This window comes from Ictalurus punctatus, chromosome 25, assembly GCF_001660625.3.
Source record: "Ictalurus punctatus breed USDA103 chromosome 25, Coco_2.0, whole genome shotgun sequence".
In the NCBI taxonomy this organism is placed as follows: Eukaryota; Metazoa; Chordata; class Actinopteri; order Siluriformes; family Ictaluridae; genus Ictalurus; species Ictalurus punctatus.
Window position 1 is genome coordinate 8,130,789 of NC_030440.2, and position 19,422 is coordinate 8,150,210.

At 39.1% G+C, this 19,422-nt stretch overlaps 1 protein-coding gene and 1 long non-coding RNA gene across 2 annotated transcripts in view; one reads left to right on the forward strand and one right to left on the reverse strand.

The window, feature by feature from the left end:
- The window catches only part of xkr6b (XK, Kell blood group complex subunit-related family, member 6b), a 54,287-nt gene that overhangs the window by 4,287 nt on the left and 30,578 nt on the right, over nt 1–19,422 (forward strand). The window lies entirely within an intron of this gene.
- On the reverse strand, nt 14,440–18,463 carry LOC108258068 (uncharacterized). The gene is made up of 3 exons (XR_001810608.3): nt 18,282–18,463; nt 17,499–17,678; nt 14,440–17,293 (listed from the first exon to the last, which is right to left on the reverse strand). It is a non-coding gene; the product is annotated as an uncharacterized LOC108258068 (long non-coding RNA).

Below are 19,422 nucleotides of genomic sequence, written 5' to 3' on the forward strand. Positions count from 1 at the left end.
TTAATGAACAGAGCAACTGAACTATTTTTTTTATTTACTGATGTAAATATATAGTAACTGTACAAGGAAACCCAACCTCAGAGAAAAAGAATTATCACTTAGGCCAAAGCACCTTTTCAAATTATTTTTTTAATTAAGTGCAGTTCCTAAACAAAATGTAAACAATGATTTCCAAATTGAAAACGATCAAGGCATGAATGCTGTATTTAATAAAGATTGAAAATTGAGTTATTGATTCCCAAAAGAAGGAACCGATTCTGAACAGCTGAAACGAGTCGTTAGTAATTCCAGACTTACTTCCTGTACTAACCTACATAGGTTTGTAACAAAAAGCCCCAAATCTGGTCTTCAATGGATGCTTCCTGACAGTGGTAGACCAATCACAACAAACTGGGACATCTGACCAATCAGAGCAGAGTATGCTCTCAGAAAGGAGGAGTTTAGAACGAATCCTTTAGTACGGATCATTTAACGAGTCGTTTGTGACACTAGGTGGGAAAAGGTCATGCTGCAATTTAAATTATGATCATATTAAAGTGTTTTTGACCTTGGATGCATGTAAATATATAGTATGAGACCTTTAAAACAAAATTAGGCATGTTTCAAAACCATAATAGGTGTGCTTTAAATCTGAAATCTATATTTCAGATTTAAGTTATATTAAGTTATAAGTTATAAATGTTGTTATATTTAACATTTTTTAAATAAGAGATTTGTATTTCATGGTTTTAGTTTTTATTGCACTCCTCTCAGCATTTGCAACTCGATAGGTTGTAGTGAGGACCAACTATTTTTAGAAGTCACTTAAAACCCTTGAAATTACCATTTTAATGGGTATTACATCCTTGACCAGATATAATGTCACAGCATCAGTGATGTCTTTCCAGCACTTCCTTGTTTTCTCATAAATCGTGCCTTTTCCAAATGCATTTGTTACTTCAGTGCTGTTTCTGGCTATGCTGGATTTACACTCACTGTAAAACATACATTTACTGACAGCAGAGTTGCTGTGAAATTTAAACTTAGTACTTTATATTACTTTACATTTAGAGTGAACCACTGTAAAACACATTTACAGTAAAGTATTATAATATCTTACATAGTATTAAATAACACATAATCCAATACATTTGCTCACTGGGCTGATGGGTTTTTTTTTGTGTGTGTGTATGTGTGTGCATTTTTTTAAAGCAGCTTATAATTAAGGTAGGATACAACTGAGCAGATGGTTAAGGGTCTTGCTTAATCATGGCAGCATGGCAGTGCTAGGATTTGAACACATGACCTTCTGATGTATAACTCAAAGCATTAACACTGACCCACCACAAGTAGCATAACTCTGGTTGCATTAAGCCAACCACCTCTGCCACTGAATTATCTCAGACTAACAGAGTTTTTGCTAGCATATTAAGTTCAATTCAAATAGGGTTTGTATTTGGCTAAAATAGTTTCTAAAATAAAGGACATAAAAATGAACCACTAATTTGCGGATGTTAACACAAGGAGAAATTTTTACCATTTTCACCCCTGCCAAAAACTTTAGATATCCCAAAACAAATACTGTAAATTTACAGTAGTTTGTTACAGTGCTCGTGCACTCACTGTGTTATCTATATTCCAGCGTACTATTTGGGGTGCTTATAGGAAAAGATATAGGAAAGATGGGCATACAATATAATAGTGCCCAGCTCTGTGAGCAAGACTATGAGCCATTCCTGCTTACCTTTATTGGGCAAGCCAATGTGAGATAAATTCAAGGTTGATTATGTCACCCAGGGCACCTTCTTGAGTGCGCTATGCATTGTGCTTTTTTTTTTTGCACTTTGGTAGAACCACTGTTCCAAATGTTATTTCTAATCACAATGGCCTTGGAGTGGTGCATGCAATTTAATCTGCATTTCCTGATTAATTCTGATTTCTAGTATAATATTGGCTTATGTATAGTAAATTGGTAGGTTATATAGCATTACTATGACAAAACAGAACTTGGCAAATGAAAACCTGTGTCACTGTGTCAAGAGACTGAGATATTGATGGAGTAGCTTTGTAACATGACTGCACTTATTACTATCACAATCCACCATTGCCTGACATGCTGTGTGCATTTTCTCCACATTCAGGCTACGACACTGCTCTGAATCTCTAGGGAACACAGAGTACTCTCAGTCTCACTTTGCCTCAGGGCATACTAATAGCATAGAACAGGGCTTTCTAAGTGTGTGCGCTGCAAACCCTAGATCTTCCAAGTGTTTTCTCAATTCCAGCTCCCAGCTTTCAAGCTGTCTTTTTGAAAGTTTTGGCCGGGGCCCTTATCAAGAGAACATGTTTCAATTACTAATACTGTATCTATAAGTAGAAGGTCCAGGGTGGCACAGCAGGTACTGTTGCCACCTCACAGCCTGAGCTCTGGCTGATGTGTGTGCCGAGCTTCTGTGCAGTTGCTTCTCATGTCTGCTTGGGTTTTCAGACATAATAAGTACATTCTCTGGTTTCCTCCTACCTCCCAAAAGTAGGTGGATTGGCTGTGCTAAATTGCCCCTAGGTGTAAGTGTGTGTGTACATCATGCTCTGAAATGGATTGGCATCTAATTGAGGGGGTATTCCCTTCTCACACCAAGTGTTCTCGGGATAGACTCAGAATACAACACGGCCCTGAACAGCATAAAGTAGTTATTGAAAATGAGTGTGTGTAAAACGAATTGGTGGCCCTCAGTCAGTTTATATCATGTTACTTGCTGTCATGGTGCAGTTGAAGCCCAACATTTGCACTCTGATTGCCCATTCTCAACTGGCAAAAAAAAGCACCTATGTTGTGCTTCTAGAGGCACTGCATTCCTCTGAAGCTTGTCTGGCAAATGCAGCAAAATCAAGCACTTTTGGCCACAACATTCACAAAAAAAACTCGGCGAAATCCTCTATAGGTAAGACGATCAAAACTTAATCCTCTATAGGTAAGACGATCAAAACTTACAGCCAAAACAGAAAATAAGAAGGTACAGCACTGTCCAAGAACCTCAGCAGGACCCTGTCCTCTACCAGCCTGAAAGAAGTCTGTAACTGAGAGATCTTGAAATAATTATAATAATATACTTTAATGAACACTAAACGAATCGTATAACATGGTGAGGCTTGTTATGTTCTGCTTTAATATTGGTTGATATACATTATATGGCCAAAAGTATGTGGAAAACTGATTCCATTCCAGATTTGGTAATCCTTTGCTGTTATAATAACCTCCACTCTTCTGGGAAGGCTTTCCACTAGATATTGCAACGTGGGCAAGAAGGTCTGGTCGTCATTCCAATATGTCCATGTAGAACACTAGAGTTCTTCCACAACAACCTTGACAAACCATGTCTTCATGGATCTCACTTTTTGCACAGGAGCATTGACATGTTTGGGTGCCTTGCTATCAGTGAACGGAAATTTTAATGCTACAGCATACGACATTTTAAACAACTGTGCACTTTCAACTATGTTGTAACAGTTTAGAGAAGGCCCACATACGGCCATGATGGCTCCAACATACTTTTGGCCATATAGTATAGTTCAAACTTCATCCATATGTGCCTTTGTAACTTGAAGCACCAGCCCCACTTAGGGTCTCTTCACAACCCTCATAACTGACCAGGCAACTTGGTTTGAGAGAGCTATTGTATGAACTGACTAAATCTCAAGCCAGTTGGGTTTTTATTGTCATTTGTCTGTACACTGGAACAAAATGTTATTTCTCCAGGACCATGTTGCATATTACATGGTTACACAGAGCAGATACACAACAGTGTGAGGGGAGTGCAAAAAAAATATACAATCAATAAACAGGACAATAAATACATTGGAGAGTTCACATTAAGTAGACAGGACAACAGAACAGGGAGAACCAGTGCAAACAACTGCCTGTAAACTATTGACTCTGAAGAGAAGTGTAGCAGCAATATCAAATTAGAGGTAGCAAATAATAGAAAAAAAAAAGAAAAAGAAAAGAAGAAAGGTGAGCAGTTATCTCTATGCAAAGGTGAGTGTTGGGAATGTTTTGATTAGTCTAGATGAGAATTTTGAGAGGTAGCAATGTGTTGAGTGTGTTCTCCTGCATGTAAACACTTCTAATAACTCACCTTCACATCAGATTACAAGGGAAAACAAATAGTTATTTAAGAAAATGAAATGAGAAGACTCAAAGTTGCCTCTCTCTGATGTGTTTGCTGTGGGAAAGGCATATAACAGATGCCAATACGACTACTAATAAGGTGAACAAACAAAGACTGAACGTGGAAGTGAGGTCTGTGTGATGTACAGAAGGCAATAATCTGACATTCTCTTTGGTTTTTTAACTACATTTTCAGTCAAAAGAACTGCGCTGCTTCTGTCCTCCCAGTCCACTAGTTAAAGACATAATGTGCTCCTTTGCCTTGCCCCCCTCTCTGCCTGTGTTCCTTTAACATAAAGCTCCAGTTGACCTCCATTCCTGTCAAGGAAACTGGAGCATCTGTCAGCCTCCCCATTACCGCAGACTCCCCCTACCCCCATCTGTGGCGGTTCGAGCCCAGCTTCTCAGTCCTTCTCACATTGTCTATAAACCCTCCCAAACTCCTAAGTGTCCTAATTCTCTCTGGTGTCCTCTACATATAGTACATAATACAGTATATAAAGCAGTAGCAGGGTCTTTTGTTGGTCCTCAGAGTTGATTTCAGCAAAAATGCAAAAGCTTTAAAAAAATTTTTTTATAAGGGATGTTTTTCCCATCATCCCCACATCATATTAATGTTTCTCTGAACTGCTGATTGAATAGCACTCATGCAATTAGAATATGGTTGGTTAAACAATGCTAAGGCTGTCAGCAAACTGTCAGGTATCTGGGTGCCTGTGTACATAATTTCTTCCTGTGCAGGCACATAAACCTTACAGTTCACAGTCATACAGTATATGACTGGCAATACCAAAGTGTTAACTATTGTAAACGGGGTTCTGTGTGACGTGTAATGCATTGCAGCCTTAAGATATATTTAGTACCATACAAGCCCACAAACACCCTTTGAAAAAAATAAGACAGACTAAAGTGTGGTGTATCTGTTTGAGAGCAATAGATGTAGTTCAACAACCTTCAAGTGCTATTACAGTGGCCACTGTGAACCCAGCAGCAGACAATTCAACAGTTTCCACTTACTCAACTGTGTTCAGAATTGGCCAGCAGACACATAGTGTGTGCAACCTTCAGAAAATGCATTTATAACATGGCCTTCCTCTAGTTATTTCAAGGCAACCACTGAAAGAGATTCAATGACTCGCTGTTTGGACTATTATCATAGTTATTCTAAATTACATAAGACCAGATCATATGTCTGTGCTGAATAGCAAGTACAAGGTATTGCACTATTTAAGGAATAAAACACAATGGCGCATGCTGTTAGAGAAAATAATCAACGGCAAGGTGGTGTGATGCGGGCCGATGTGAAGCGTAGTAACTGTTATCACTAGAAGGTTGATTATTCCCTTATAACAGAACACCTGGCCACAGCAATTCGCCAACAATTACAATTTTTATTAATTATAGTCAGGTCCATAATTATTTGGACAAAAACACAATTTCTGTAATTTTTCCTCTATACACAACCACGATGGATTTGAAATGAAGCAGTGAAGATGGGATTGAAGTGTAGACTTTTATCTTTTATTCAAGGAATTTAACAAAAAATATCGCATTAACTATTCAGTCATTTTTATAAAGTCCCTCCATTTTCACAAGCTCAAAAGTAATTGGACAAACCAACAATCATAAATATTAGGATTATTGTTAATACTCGGATGCAAACCCTTTGTGTTCAATGGCTGCCTGAAATCTGGAGTCCATGGATATCATCAAATGCTGAGTTTCCTCCCTTGTCATGCTTTGCCAGGCTTTTACTACAGCCGCCTTTAGTTGCTGCTTGTTTGTGGGCCTTTCTGCCTTCAGTTTTGTCTTCAGTAAATGAAAAGCATGCTCAGTTAGGTTGTGATCATGGGATATTTAAGAACATTCCATTTCTTTGCCTTTAGAAGCTCTTGGGTTGCTTTCGTGGTATGTTTTGGGTCATGTACTGTGACTTGCAGTTTTGCAGCATTTGACTGAATCTGAGCAGAAAGTTGAGCTCTATAAACTTTTAGAATTCATCCTGCAACTTCTATCAGCAGTCACATCATCAATAAACACGAGTGACCCAGCTCCATTGGCAGCCATACTTGCCCATTCCATAACACTTCCTCCACATGTTTGATAGATGATGTGGTATGCTTTGGATCATGAGCCCTTCCTTATCTTTTCCATACTCTTTTGACTGTATTTGACACATTGTACTTTTTTAATCATTTAATATTGTAGATTGTCCATAAAACAAGCTAATTCGTGTTATCATTTCTGTTATAACAGCTATAAACAGTCACTCCTGCACCAACCTTTTTCTCTCTCTCTCTCATTTAAAGTTATTACGGTAAACAAAACAGCTTGTCAAGTTACCAAGGAACTGCAAAGTCCTCCTTCCCAAAGCTGTTCCCATGTAAGATAACTTAAAGGTTTTTTTAAACCCATTAATGTGGAGTGTCTGCCTTGTCTGCATTGTTACTATAGAAATGATAGCATAGTAAAACTAAACCTTGCACCTGGCACCATTGTCCAAGCCATGCTGTCACAGAAAATTCATCAACACTGTCTTAAATCCCAATTTAAGAATTTAACAGTGCTGTGGTATACATTAAATAATCTTCTATGCCAACAACAATGATGAGTTAGCACAGCTTGTGTATATAGACTCAGTTCTGGCCCAAACTATAGGGGGTGGGTGATGAAGTGAGTTATGCAGTCACGTGAATATCATCTGCAATGATAAGTGCCAAAATGCACAGTTGATGCTTATGACTAATTTGCTCATGTTTTTGCTTGTTGGTGTTCAGATTGTAATGGCTAATTTGTGCGTGTTTGTGTTGGCTTGGCTGTAAATTGTAGTGACTAATGAACGTGAGTGTGTTTACCAATTGGACCTCAAAGTGTCAGGAATCATTTGAATGTATTCTAACCCACCATCTGGGTTTAATATTAGGACAGTTTTTGTTGTTGTTGTGCCACTCCTGACAACTAACATGTTTGGACAGCTTCTGAAACTGTCTGAGAGACAGAGAGGGAAAGATGGAGCATGGTTGTATACATGTTACAATTTGACATGAATAAAAATCTTCATAAAAAACATACAGACTAAGTATGTATTTTGCTTTTAGCACTATATGGAGCCAGGATTTGATTATAATACAATAATATGGCACAACACACCTTTTAATGAATGGTAGAGTAGTTTATTTTGACCCCAAACGCTTCATTTTGCATTTTACTCCTCAGGCAGCTATTAACAGCAAAAAATGTGTTCACAAAGTTAGATAGAACTAATCCTAAAATATGCTGTAAAAATCAAAGACATGTTCACGTTCTGCCATGGGCTGTTTCTCACTGTAGTATCTGTCTGTTTCATGAAACATTTTTTCCCAGTAAGCTTTACTTTATTTGAAGAATGTCATTTGAGGAATGCTCATATAATCGATTCAGAGTGCATATGTCATTTAAAATATCGAAGCATTAGCGCCAATGAGCCCCAAAGCATGGTTAACCCTTTATCGTTCATAGGAGATCCCATTTTGGAGAAATGTCCCACTGGACACCTGGAAGTTTTGATATGGAAATGTTTCCTCTAAACAGCTTCAGGTCTTGTCTTCTAATATTTCCTGTGCTAATTAATATGCCAGGATGGTTGGCGTAATCCTGTATATATCTTGAATAATGATTCTTTTGGGTGGCACAGTGGTGCTGTAATTGCCGCCTCACAGCTCCAGGATCCCCTGTTTCACATGTTCTCCCTGGGCTCTCTGGTTTCCTCCCATCTCCCAAAAACAGTAGGTGGTAAATTGTTAATACGTGTGAATGAGTGTGTGAATGTGTGCATGTATGTTAGCCCAGCGATGCCCTAGATAGGCTCTAAATGCGTTATGACCCTGATTAGAATAATGTGGTTACTGAAGATGAATGAATGAATGAATGACTCTTTTCCATATCTTGCCCTGAATTGACCAATAAACATACACGGCCTGCATGAACATGTCATAAACATACACATACATTTGCTGTCTCTTTTCATGCTCCTTAATCCAGCACCAAGGAACAGTATGATCACATACCAGCTGAAGCAGATGCATGTGTGAGCATTTGCACTGACATTAGTACTGCTAAATGATCTCAAAGCACCATGGTGCCTCACACCTCACCTCCATGTGACCTTCAAAACCTGACAACTGACTAAACCTGACAGCACTTTAGTCCTGCACTTCCAGATCTGATGTACACAGAGTTGTTCTGGGCACAAATTTGGATTGCACTATAAGAGATCAAGCTTTGTTTAAGCAGTGAAGTGTTTAAAGCAAAAAATAAAGTGAAAGTTGAACTTTTATCTGTGAGCTGAGAAGAGCAAGATATCCTCATAAATCCAAGCCAAACAGTTCTGAAGATTTGCCAGGGAGAAAGAGTCTGCTTACATATTTATTTCTGCTATTTTTGTATGAGGGTATAGGACAGCCAGGTCCAATTTAGACATCCCAATACTAGTAACAGGGATTCCCTGCTTCTCTGTCGGGAATATTCCTACCAACACTGCCTAAATTACAAATATACACATTAGGACTGGGAATACTCTTTCACTGTTAATCCTGTTTCATTTGCTGAAGTGGAGGAAAGTCTTTAAATTAGAGGTATTTTCTTTGGGGTATTTTGTGATAGTTTCACAACTAGATGAGATGGGAATATAACAAAAGAATGTAAAAATGACTAAGGAAATATGAAAAGAACATGTACAGCACCCCTCCAAAGTTTAAACACATCTGATGGAATATTGGAGAACACAGTGGTGTAGCAGGTAGAGTTAATGCCTCACAAGTCCAAAATTTGATCCTGAGCTTGGGTTATTCTTTGTGATATATTAAGATATCTTCAGAACTGTATGATAGTTAAGGTGAATTCAGGTAAACACTTGCCCAGCATATGACAGGTCCAGTGGCTACCTCATGAAGCTGGTTGACTTAATGCCAGATTGTGTAACAGTCAGTATGTGTGCATGGACAACAATATTCCGGTATTAACCTGATTAAGACAGTACTCTGATTAAGAAACTAGCATGTAAACAGCGATTTCTGATCACCTTAATCCGGTTAAAGACATACTCAAAGTAAACTCAAATGGAATTAAGACATGTGGAGTCTTCCTGTTTTAGTCACAATATTGAAGTGCATTACAGACATGTACACACACACCTTAATCACACTATTAACGACGTGTGAGAGTTTTTACCGCATTTTGCGACAGGACACGTACACACACGGCGGTGCTCAACCGTTTGACGGCAAACAAGAGAGCACGGCTTAAAGCAAGAAGGTGTCTAAATTCCATCAAAACAACTCTCTCCCACCAGTCCTTACTTCATACTCTCATCCAGTACCTCTGAGTTTGTCGTGGTGGCATGAATGAAATGTTGCCGAATGAAAGTACAGAGGAGGCCTGTTGCTGGAGAATTTGTATCCGCCGTCGTCTATTTGCACATATAGCATGACAAATAATTAATTGCACTCGAAGCTTGCATGAAATTAAAAATGAAACACCCAAAACTTATACGGTACCATAACGAAGACGAACTGTATGTTAATACGTGAAATTCTGGAGGGAACTTCAGATGGCCTGGCGTGGGGACGTAATGACGTGTGCTTTTAATCGATCTATGTTCTCTAACACATAAAACCTGAACACGAAGGGAATATTCTAAAAGCGACTCATGTAAACACCTTAATCAGAACATTGTCTTATTCAGAATAAGATCAATAATTAGATTATTGCTGTCAATGTAAACGTAATCAGTGTCACCAAAGCTGCTTTGAATAATGTTAATGAGGGTTAAAACATTTGTTCATTGGTTTAACACATTTTTTTTTTCATTCTAAATGTCTAATATTTAACATCACAATTTATTCTATGTGGAATAATTTATTCCTTGCATTCAGTGTTATGACACATTTCCATTTTGAAAATGTAGCGTCGTTTACATTGATCAGTACAACGAGAGAGCAACTTGTCCTTCGGGTCTCTCTAAAACCACATCCACCGTGTCCGCTGTGAGGTATTACAGATGGAACGTTTTCCCAAACAAATTAACAGATGTCCTTCTATGCACATCATCTACTAAAAAGGTTAACAGCTGACATAGCTTCCTTGTCCAATGTGATCTCAGGAGACGATGGTTAGTAAACATACAGTACTTCGCAAACATTTCACCATTTTTCCCTATACAAAGGTTATAACGAGATAAAGTGTCAAAGAAACTCATGCATAATTTATTGTACTGTATGTATCCAGTTCTTATTTACTGTAAAACCAGGAGCAGTGTTTGTGTAATGAGCCCATAGTAAATAATATAATAGTAATAGTAAAATAGTAAACGCCAGTCTGTGAGGAATGCATTTAGTCCATTTCAGTACTGTTTACACACAGTGAATAGCTATACACACAGGTGCAGATAGACAGCTATTAAATTGGGCTGTAATCTGTATCTGCAATCCAATCCATAAGCATTAATACACACTACTACATCACTACAGCAAAATATTTATTTTTCACCGAGTGAAAGTGTAAAAAGTATATTTAGTACAGTGTGTTACAAAGCTCTGATTACAATTAAGATGATGAGTAGTTTGCTGGAGGCTATCAGGCTAAGAACGAGATTTGAAGCTCTGCAGTGTAGAAAAAGCAGAACATTTATCTCTGGTTGGAAAGACTGAAGTCGTGCCTTGGTGCCAACACTGACCTATTTTAAATGCGGTGTCCTGTAGTGTAGTGACCGATCATGTAGAACGTGCTTAACTGTAAAGCCCAATAACAATACTCACCACTTATGTGAATTAAGTGATGCATAAACACCCACTCTGTCCATCTGTCTATTAACATCATTAAGCACATTCTCTCTAACTACAATGACCATAGGATCTCATAGATCTTCACATCCCCTTAAAAAAAATCTTGGAATCTTTGTCTTTTTTTCTGTTTTGGAAGCTTTTACACCCTGAGGCTCTGGCACTGTAATCCCAAGCATCCCTGATCCCAAAGCATGACATTATGAAAGAGCTCAAATACCTATGTTGTTAAAGATCCCATATCCATATTCCATACTAAACACGAATCCAAGGATTGCTTTTTGTGCACAAGAGAGATTTTGACCTTTCTGCTCAGTCACAGGAGACCTACCGGTACTATTTTCCTCCTAGCCAAAGGATTCTTCCTTCATGTCTTGATTACACCATATGACCTTTACAGAGGATGAAGCCTTTCATTTTCCCCTCCTGATGCACTCCTTATTAATCCATCCATCCATTTTCTGTACCGCTTATCCTACACAGGGTCACGGGGAGCCTGGAGCCTATCCCAGGGACCTCGGGGCACAAGGCGGGGGTCACCCTGGACAGGGTCCCATCCCATCACAGGGCACAATCGCACACACACTATGGACAATTTGGAAATGCCAATCTACAAACTTACAAGGCATGTCTTTGGACTGGGGGAGGAAACCGGAGTACCCGGAGGAAACCCCTACAGCACAGGGGAGAGCATGCAAGCTCCGTGCACACAGGACAGAGATGGGAATCGATCCTGCAACCCTGCAGGTGCGAGGCAAATGTTCTAACTACTAAGCCACCACGCCTCCTTATTAAAGATCATTTCAAAACATCCATGCATTCCTAGTTGTTGATACTGGTAAGACTGGTAAGAGAGCAAAAAATATATATAGGGGCTGCAGTCTAAAATAATTTCTTTGTAGTATTCAATGTATATATTATTCAGATATTCAATGGCACAGTAAGATGTTTTGTTCAAGAAACAATACTGTAGATGGTAAAACTGACATCACACGGTCACCCATGAGCAAGTAGAGACAGTAGAATTAACAAGCCACACCATCTTAACCTTGATACTCCAGTGTATCTTTCTCTCTCTTCCTTACTTCCTTCTTTACACCTTCTCTCTCTCTCTCTCTCTCTCTCTCTCTCTCTCTCTCTCTCTCTCTCTCTCTCTCTCTCTCTCTCACACACACACACAGTTTCATCCCTCATTGCATCCTATTGCTCTCACTCCCCCTTGTTTTCTTCGACTCTCCCTTCCTCCTTTCCTTTCTCTCCCACACTGCCCCCACCTCTTGTCGCGGGCGAGTGTTGGGAGGTGCTGACAGTTGTATTAGCAGTCGATTGCAGGGTCACTCACACTCAGCTCCTCCCAGACTCAACCTCACAGAACAGTACAGTACAGCAGAGCACAGCTGAGCAGGGAAGCTGAGAGAGAGAGAGAGAGAGAGAGAGAGAGAGTCTTGAAAGTCTCTCACTAAATGCACACTGAAAAGCCTTCACATGGCTCCAAACTGAAATAAAAAAAAATAAATAAAAAAAAAAAGGAAGATTTAAAAGTTCTTCAAATTGCCACTACAGAGGAAACCATCTGGAATTTCTTAATAGGGCGACCATATAAACCACAAAAGGGTGTTAAGTCCAGAACAGCAGTATTTTATCCTGCAGCTTGCATTGAGACATTGTCTTTCTGCAACTAAGCTGTAATATGTTCAAGCATACAGTGATGAGCACACAACACATGTTTTTGCCTGGATAGCCACAACACTTTTTTTTTTTTTTTAGGTTAAGTCTACTTGTTTTTTTAAGTCTACATCAAAGGTAGGAACAACATCAGCTTTGGATAAATTTGAATGTCCTAGGCTTAACACAGCAATGTAAGAACACAATAAAAGGACACTCAGTACGTTTACATGGACAACAATAATTCAATATTGATTAAGAAACTAGCATGTAAACAGCGATTGTTGATGACCTTAATCTGGCTAAAGTCATACTCGAAGTAAACACGAATGGAATGAAGACATGTGGAGTATTCCTGATTTAGTCGCATTATCGGAGCGCATTATAGACATGTAAACACCTTAATCACATTATTAACGTCGTGTGGGAGTTTTCACCGCATTTTGCAACAGGACACGATCACACACAGCAGTGCTCAACCTGAAATTCTGGAGGGATCGTTGGACCGTTGGATCGTTAATAGCTCTATGTTCTATAACATGTAAAACGAGAACATGAAAGGAGTATTCTAAAAGCAACTCATGTAAACACCTTAATCACAATATTGTCTTATTCAGAATAAGGTTAATAATTAGATTATTGCTGTCCATGCAAACATAGTCATTGTTATTACGATCTGTAAGGATTTAAACAATGGGAGTCATATAGCTGAACTATAAGGTACCTTACTGCAGTGCCATAGCTGTGAAATTGTTTTCATTATCACTGCAATGGTTGTATAGTTATTCAGATTACAGAGAATCCAAAAGAACCACTCAGGGTACAAAATCCCAAAGAATTTCAAATCCCATTGAAATGCTTGAATTGCAGGAATGGGCTCAGTATGGGCTGTGTCCTCACACCAAGCTGACTAGCAGCAACCAAAGCCGACTGAGGACTGTCCCCCATTGCCTAAGACTTCAGTGAAAAGTCACACTTCAACTAGCAACCAATTCTACATCTGCACCTAAGTAAAAGAATCAAATTCATACTAATTCATATTCATACCAAGAGGTGATAGTATTTTGTATTCGTAAAAATAAAAGGGAAAAAAATGGAAGCTCCAGTATCATGTAACAAGGTCTATGTCCCAAATTACAGACTGCAATTTTGCCATAATATTTAACATGCAAAAATGTGTGTGTGTGTGTGTGTGTGTGTGTGTGTGTGTGTGTGTGTGTGTGTGTGTGTGTGTGTTCCCTTTTGAAAGTTGCATTCTCTTGCTTCTTTTCCTCTTCAAGTTGCATTCACACTAGCGAGGCTACAAGTTGCACATGTTGCTTGTAGTTTGTCTCTTGTGGGCATGGAGTGAGTGCTACTGTTGTTGCTTTGGGACCTGTCCTATCCGTCCAGAGTTTTTAGAGCCGATGAGAAAGGTTAGGGGCCAAAACATGTAGCCTAAAGCACACGATTTACTACAGTACACTACTTTAAAATGTATTTAATATTAATTCTATTATTTTAATAAAGTGACAAAGGGTGAAAATTGGTTGTTTGATGTAAATTAGATGCCAGGCATCATATTCATTTTGACCACACTTTAGCAGTTAACTGTACTACCTACATACACTCACCAGAGGCACCACCATATGCCACTATATCCATATATCTTCTTCTAACTCATTTAAAACCGTAATTATATAATTCACTAATCAGTGTGAAATTTGATTGTTTGATTTACATTATGTGACAGCTTTCATATTACATTTCATTTTAATCAAGGCAAGTTTATTTATATAGAACTCTTCATACACAAAGGCAATTAAAAAGTACAATGGAAATGAAGGCAAAGGGCATTAAAGGATAAAGGATTAAAGTGCAAAAGAAAATAAATTAGAAAATAAGAATAGAAATGAAGAACTTGATTAAAAGGGGATGAAAGCAATCGACTTAATGACGAGAAATTAAAAATGAATTATAAAATTAGAATGATTAGAATGATAATGTGGTGTTACAGGACAGAAGCGCAGTAGTGCTGTAGAGCTAAAAGTACAGTGTTTTAATGTGAGCTGAAAACCTGTTCAGATATGAACGTTTTGAGTCTGGATTTTAAAGTGTCTTGTGTCTGGGCTTTTCGATTGTTCTCTGTCAGTTAGTTCCATTTAAGAGCACATAGTAGCTAACCACTGCCTCTCCTTGCTTAGTCGTGACCTTACACAGGACTAACTGACTACTTTCTAATGATCTGAGAGTTCTGCTTGGTTCGTATTGCTGCAGCATATCAGATACTGTAAATATCCTGCACAATTAAGTGATTTATAGACTAGTAATAATATCTTGAAGTCAATCGGAAGTATATAGGTATTTATTGCAGGCATACGCTTACGCATATGCTTTACAGCGTTGTATCTAATTTGCATAAAGTTCCGAAAATCTCAACTCACGTGTTACTTTTTCTGCGGGTCACTCAGACTTGAACAGCCAATCAGAGAACACATTCTTCCACCAATATTTTCAATGATATCTCACAGCTGACAGTCAGTTTGGTATATTATGTACATAAATGATACATAATTCTAACTTGGACATCTAACTGACTTACTATTGGGGGTTCATTGTGTTCTGATGAAGGGTTCATTCTGCTTTGTTGGAGGGTTCATTCTGCTTTGATGGAGGCTCTTGGTTAGTGTAAGACACTGCAAGGGGACAGAGCATTACAGAACAGGACAGTCAGAGGAAATATTTCACTGAAATAACAGAAATAAAAACCATCCACTTGCACCATAAGCAGACTTACAAGAGGTTTCAGTGTCATAACTTTGTATCATTGGACAATGATCAGGCCTTGCTTTGGAAACATTCACAGTTTTGGCTACATATTTCTTCGAGAGTGGGGTTTCTCTCAACTCTGGCTGAGGCTGTGAAATCACTACTTGAGCTATTCTCTGTTGTCTGGCTCTTTTTGGTGTCTCTCAGCCTGTACAAGTATCACTGAACTAAAGTAAATCCGTTTTTTATTTCCCCATTGGGAACATATCTATCAGCCACAAGAATGCCTTCATTATTGCAGATATGAAACAGATGCTATATGGCTGTGGCGCGTGAAGTCGGCAGCGTCAGTCTCTATGCTCTTCAGCTCCAAATCAGTAGGGGACTGAGATGAGAGGAAGGTTGCATTGCTCTGTAGCTCTCCTCATGGTGGCTGTAGGTTGACATGAGGCTCCTGTGAGACTGTCTCAGGCTGTTTGTATGGCCTCAGGCATACAGAGACAGACAGAGAAACAGAACGCATACATAACCGTGGGTTTACCATGATGTGCTTGGAAGTGAATTAAATAGACCCGAGTACAGAGATAATTATGGAGAAGATACGAAGATTCGTTGTAAAGGAAGTAACAGTGGAACACACCATATTGCTGTCATCCTTCGTTGATTTTCATCACTCACATTTCTCTCTGATTCATCCTCAGTGCTTTTGAAATTGTTTGACATGCTTTGTGCTGTTCTCTCTTCACCAAAACCTTTTGTTTAAATGTTAGTCAACAAAACCAATTATTGTATGAGTAATGAGTAATGTATTCAAGATAGGAGTAAATATCACATAACACAGCTGTAAAATATTAGTCAGAACATCTTATTCATTTTCATTAACAACATAGCACGTCTGACTTTCGACATATGGGATTATTTCATGATCCTCATGATAACAGATTTATCAACTTTGTTTCTCTGCAAAAATGGATAGTAACTATATTTTTCATAACATAGAAATAATAAATGAGAAAGCATGGCTGCAGTGGCACTCTGGATAAGAGATTTTTTTTCAGGGGAGAGGGTGTCTGTCAAAATGTGGGACTGTTGGTGTGTTGGGATAAGAATATAAAATAAAGGGTGATGGAAACAGATTTTTTTTTTAATAAATGGTAATGTGTGTTTTAGTCTCTCTGTATTATTGGGGTCTCATTTTCATGATAACAGTGCACATGGCAAAATAAGGCATAAAACTACCCATTGTATATTCCTTGTATTTGTGTGACTAGTGATGCAGGGAGTCCCACCGGGGCCATGTGTGTGCGGAGTTTGCATGTTCTCCCCGTGCTACGGGGGTTTCCTCAGGGTACTCCGGTTTCCTCCCCCAGTCCAAAGACATGCATGGTAGGCTGATTGGCATGTCTAAAGTATCCGTAGTGTATGAATGGGTGTATGAGTGTGTATGTGATTGTGCCCTGCGATGGACTGGCACCTTGTCCAGGGTGTACCCCGCCTTGTGCCCGATGCTCCCTGGGATAGGCTCCAGGTTCCCCATGACCCTGAAAAGGAGTAAGGGGTAGACGATGGATGGATGGATGGATAGATAGTGATGCCGGTGGTAATATGGTGCAAAACATCATGATTATTACAAGAAAATGGATGCATTAAAAAATACATTAACAAGAGGTGTGGTTAATGCGGGCACCGCCTGTGTATGTGCAGTCTACATGTTCTCCCTTTGGGGTTTCCTCCAGATAACTCAGATTCCTCCTCCAGTCCAAACACATGCGTTGTAGGCTGATTGGCATTTCCAAATTATACGTAGTGTGTGTTTGTGTGTGATTGTGCCATGTGATGTGTTGGCACCCCATCCAGGGTGTTCCCCGCTTTGTGCCCTGAGTTCCCTGGGATATGCTTCAGGCTCCACACAACCCTGTATAAGATAAGTGGTACAGAAAATGGATGGATGGATGGATGGATGGATGGAGGTGTGGTTACACTACTGTAATATTGCAGTGACATAAATTTCATGTACAAATTTTGATTAGTGCTATAACCTTACAGTCAGGTCCATAAACATTTGGACATTAACATTGACAAAGTTTGTGTTTGTTATTAATCACAATTATTTCACTTACTAGTCAGCAGACAAAAGGTGTGGAGTTGATTTCAGGCAAAACCTAAAGGCAAAACAGCCCAACAACAAGCAGGAACGAAAGACCACTGTAGTAAAGGCCTGGCAGATTCTCAACAGGGAAGAAACCCAGCATCTGGTAATGGTTCCAGTCTTCAGGCTGTCATTGACTGCAAAAGATATGCTGTCAAGTATTAAAAATGAAAATTTCATTTACAATTGCTAGTTTGTCCCTTTAAAACAAAGAGCTCATAGTTTCCGAGTTGGGGGCGGGTCAATAAGAAAACATTTCTGTAGTTAACGGTACATTTGTTGAAACTGAATGTTGTCCACACTACATATGGGAATTTAGCAGTGACACGTCTTTTTCAGGCTTTTTTATTTACAATAAAACAATCTAACTGCCTACACAAAATACGATAGCATTGTCCAATTACAATATAATATGTAACGATAAAGTTCACAGTGGCTTCATAAAGTTATATGAAAATTAAAATAGCAAAGCAAACCTGATGCGTATTCTCCGTTCTTCGTTTTCTAGAAGTAGAGCTAAAAAAAAACCTTGCTGTTTTTTTTTGTAGTTAATTAAGAGAAGGAACACCACCAACTTGCTCTATAAATAAATTAAAGCTGAAAGTCTGCACTTTGAGCTCATATTCATTATGTAATTTCAACTCTGATATACTGTGGTAGATAGCTAAAATAACAGTAACGTTGTCAAATATTCATGGACCTGACTGTCTACCCTTCATATCAATTATTTGCTTTTGAGAAAGTAAACACTCACTTCCAAAAGCTTTGTAGAGCAAACACACTGATTTGTAGATCACTGATGCCGTAGCTTGTGAGTCCTCCTGCCTCAACACACAGACGGATCCTCTGTTCCTGTAGCACCAGGCACTAGAAAGGGTACAGGAGAGGGCATGTAGGTGGCACAGTAGAGTCACAGCCCCGACAGTAAGAGCACTCATTGGCACACAGAAGGTGACAGAGCAGCCTCAGAGAGTCTGACTCACTGGTCACTAATGACTCATTGACTGAGCATGCTCCGTGGGCTGCACTGTGGTGTTCTTTCTCCCTGTAAGGTGAGAACAGCAGGGGGCTAGACAAGCAGGTGTGCATGTGTGTACATGTACACACACCTCAGTCTCTCTATCTCTCTCTCATGTTTCTGAATGATTTTTTTTTCATTATTAGCTGTGACACTGATACATAGTTAAAACATAGTTAATTCCACCTGTTTTAATAAATACAAATTGCAAATATGGTTCTGTTTCTAAACAGCTGGTCTTGTGGCTTGTGTGCAGCTCACTGCAGTGTAGTATGTCCATATTCATCTATATTCTGCTCACCTCTTAACATTATACTTCTCTCAGTAAATCCATCTCCCCTCCAGGTGCCACAAAACTGTGTTCAGGGGAAAAATTAATTAGAGAGTCGAGGGGGTGTGAGGTAGGGGGTAGAGGGGCAAGAGGGAGATTTTTTTTCCTTTCTGAAATATGCCAGCTCCAGGTGTCCAGCAGAGCTAGAACAGAGTGAGTGTATGAGTGAGATTGTCAAAGATGGGTGCTTGAGCCAGCGTAGAAAGTCAGAGAAAAGTGGCAACTTGTCTGGATTTTCTGCTGGCTGTAGGCATCAACACCTCTCTCCTGCTTAAAGTGCTGAGTTTCGAGGGGCCTGTCTCCTCCAATTTGTTCTCAATGTCTCACTCAGACATTTTCTGAAATGGCTCCCGATTGAAGAGTGAGAGGAGGCTTGGGCTTTTTGGAGCAGGATGAACTGATTCAAATGTCAGGCTGCCTGAGCTCTTGCATGAGAAAAGCTGGTTATATAACAGCTGTGACAAATTGTAATACAGGCTGTTTACACCATCAGTTTTGACACAAAAATAGAGATTAGTATTAATATTTTTAGGAATCAGGTCATAG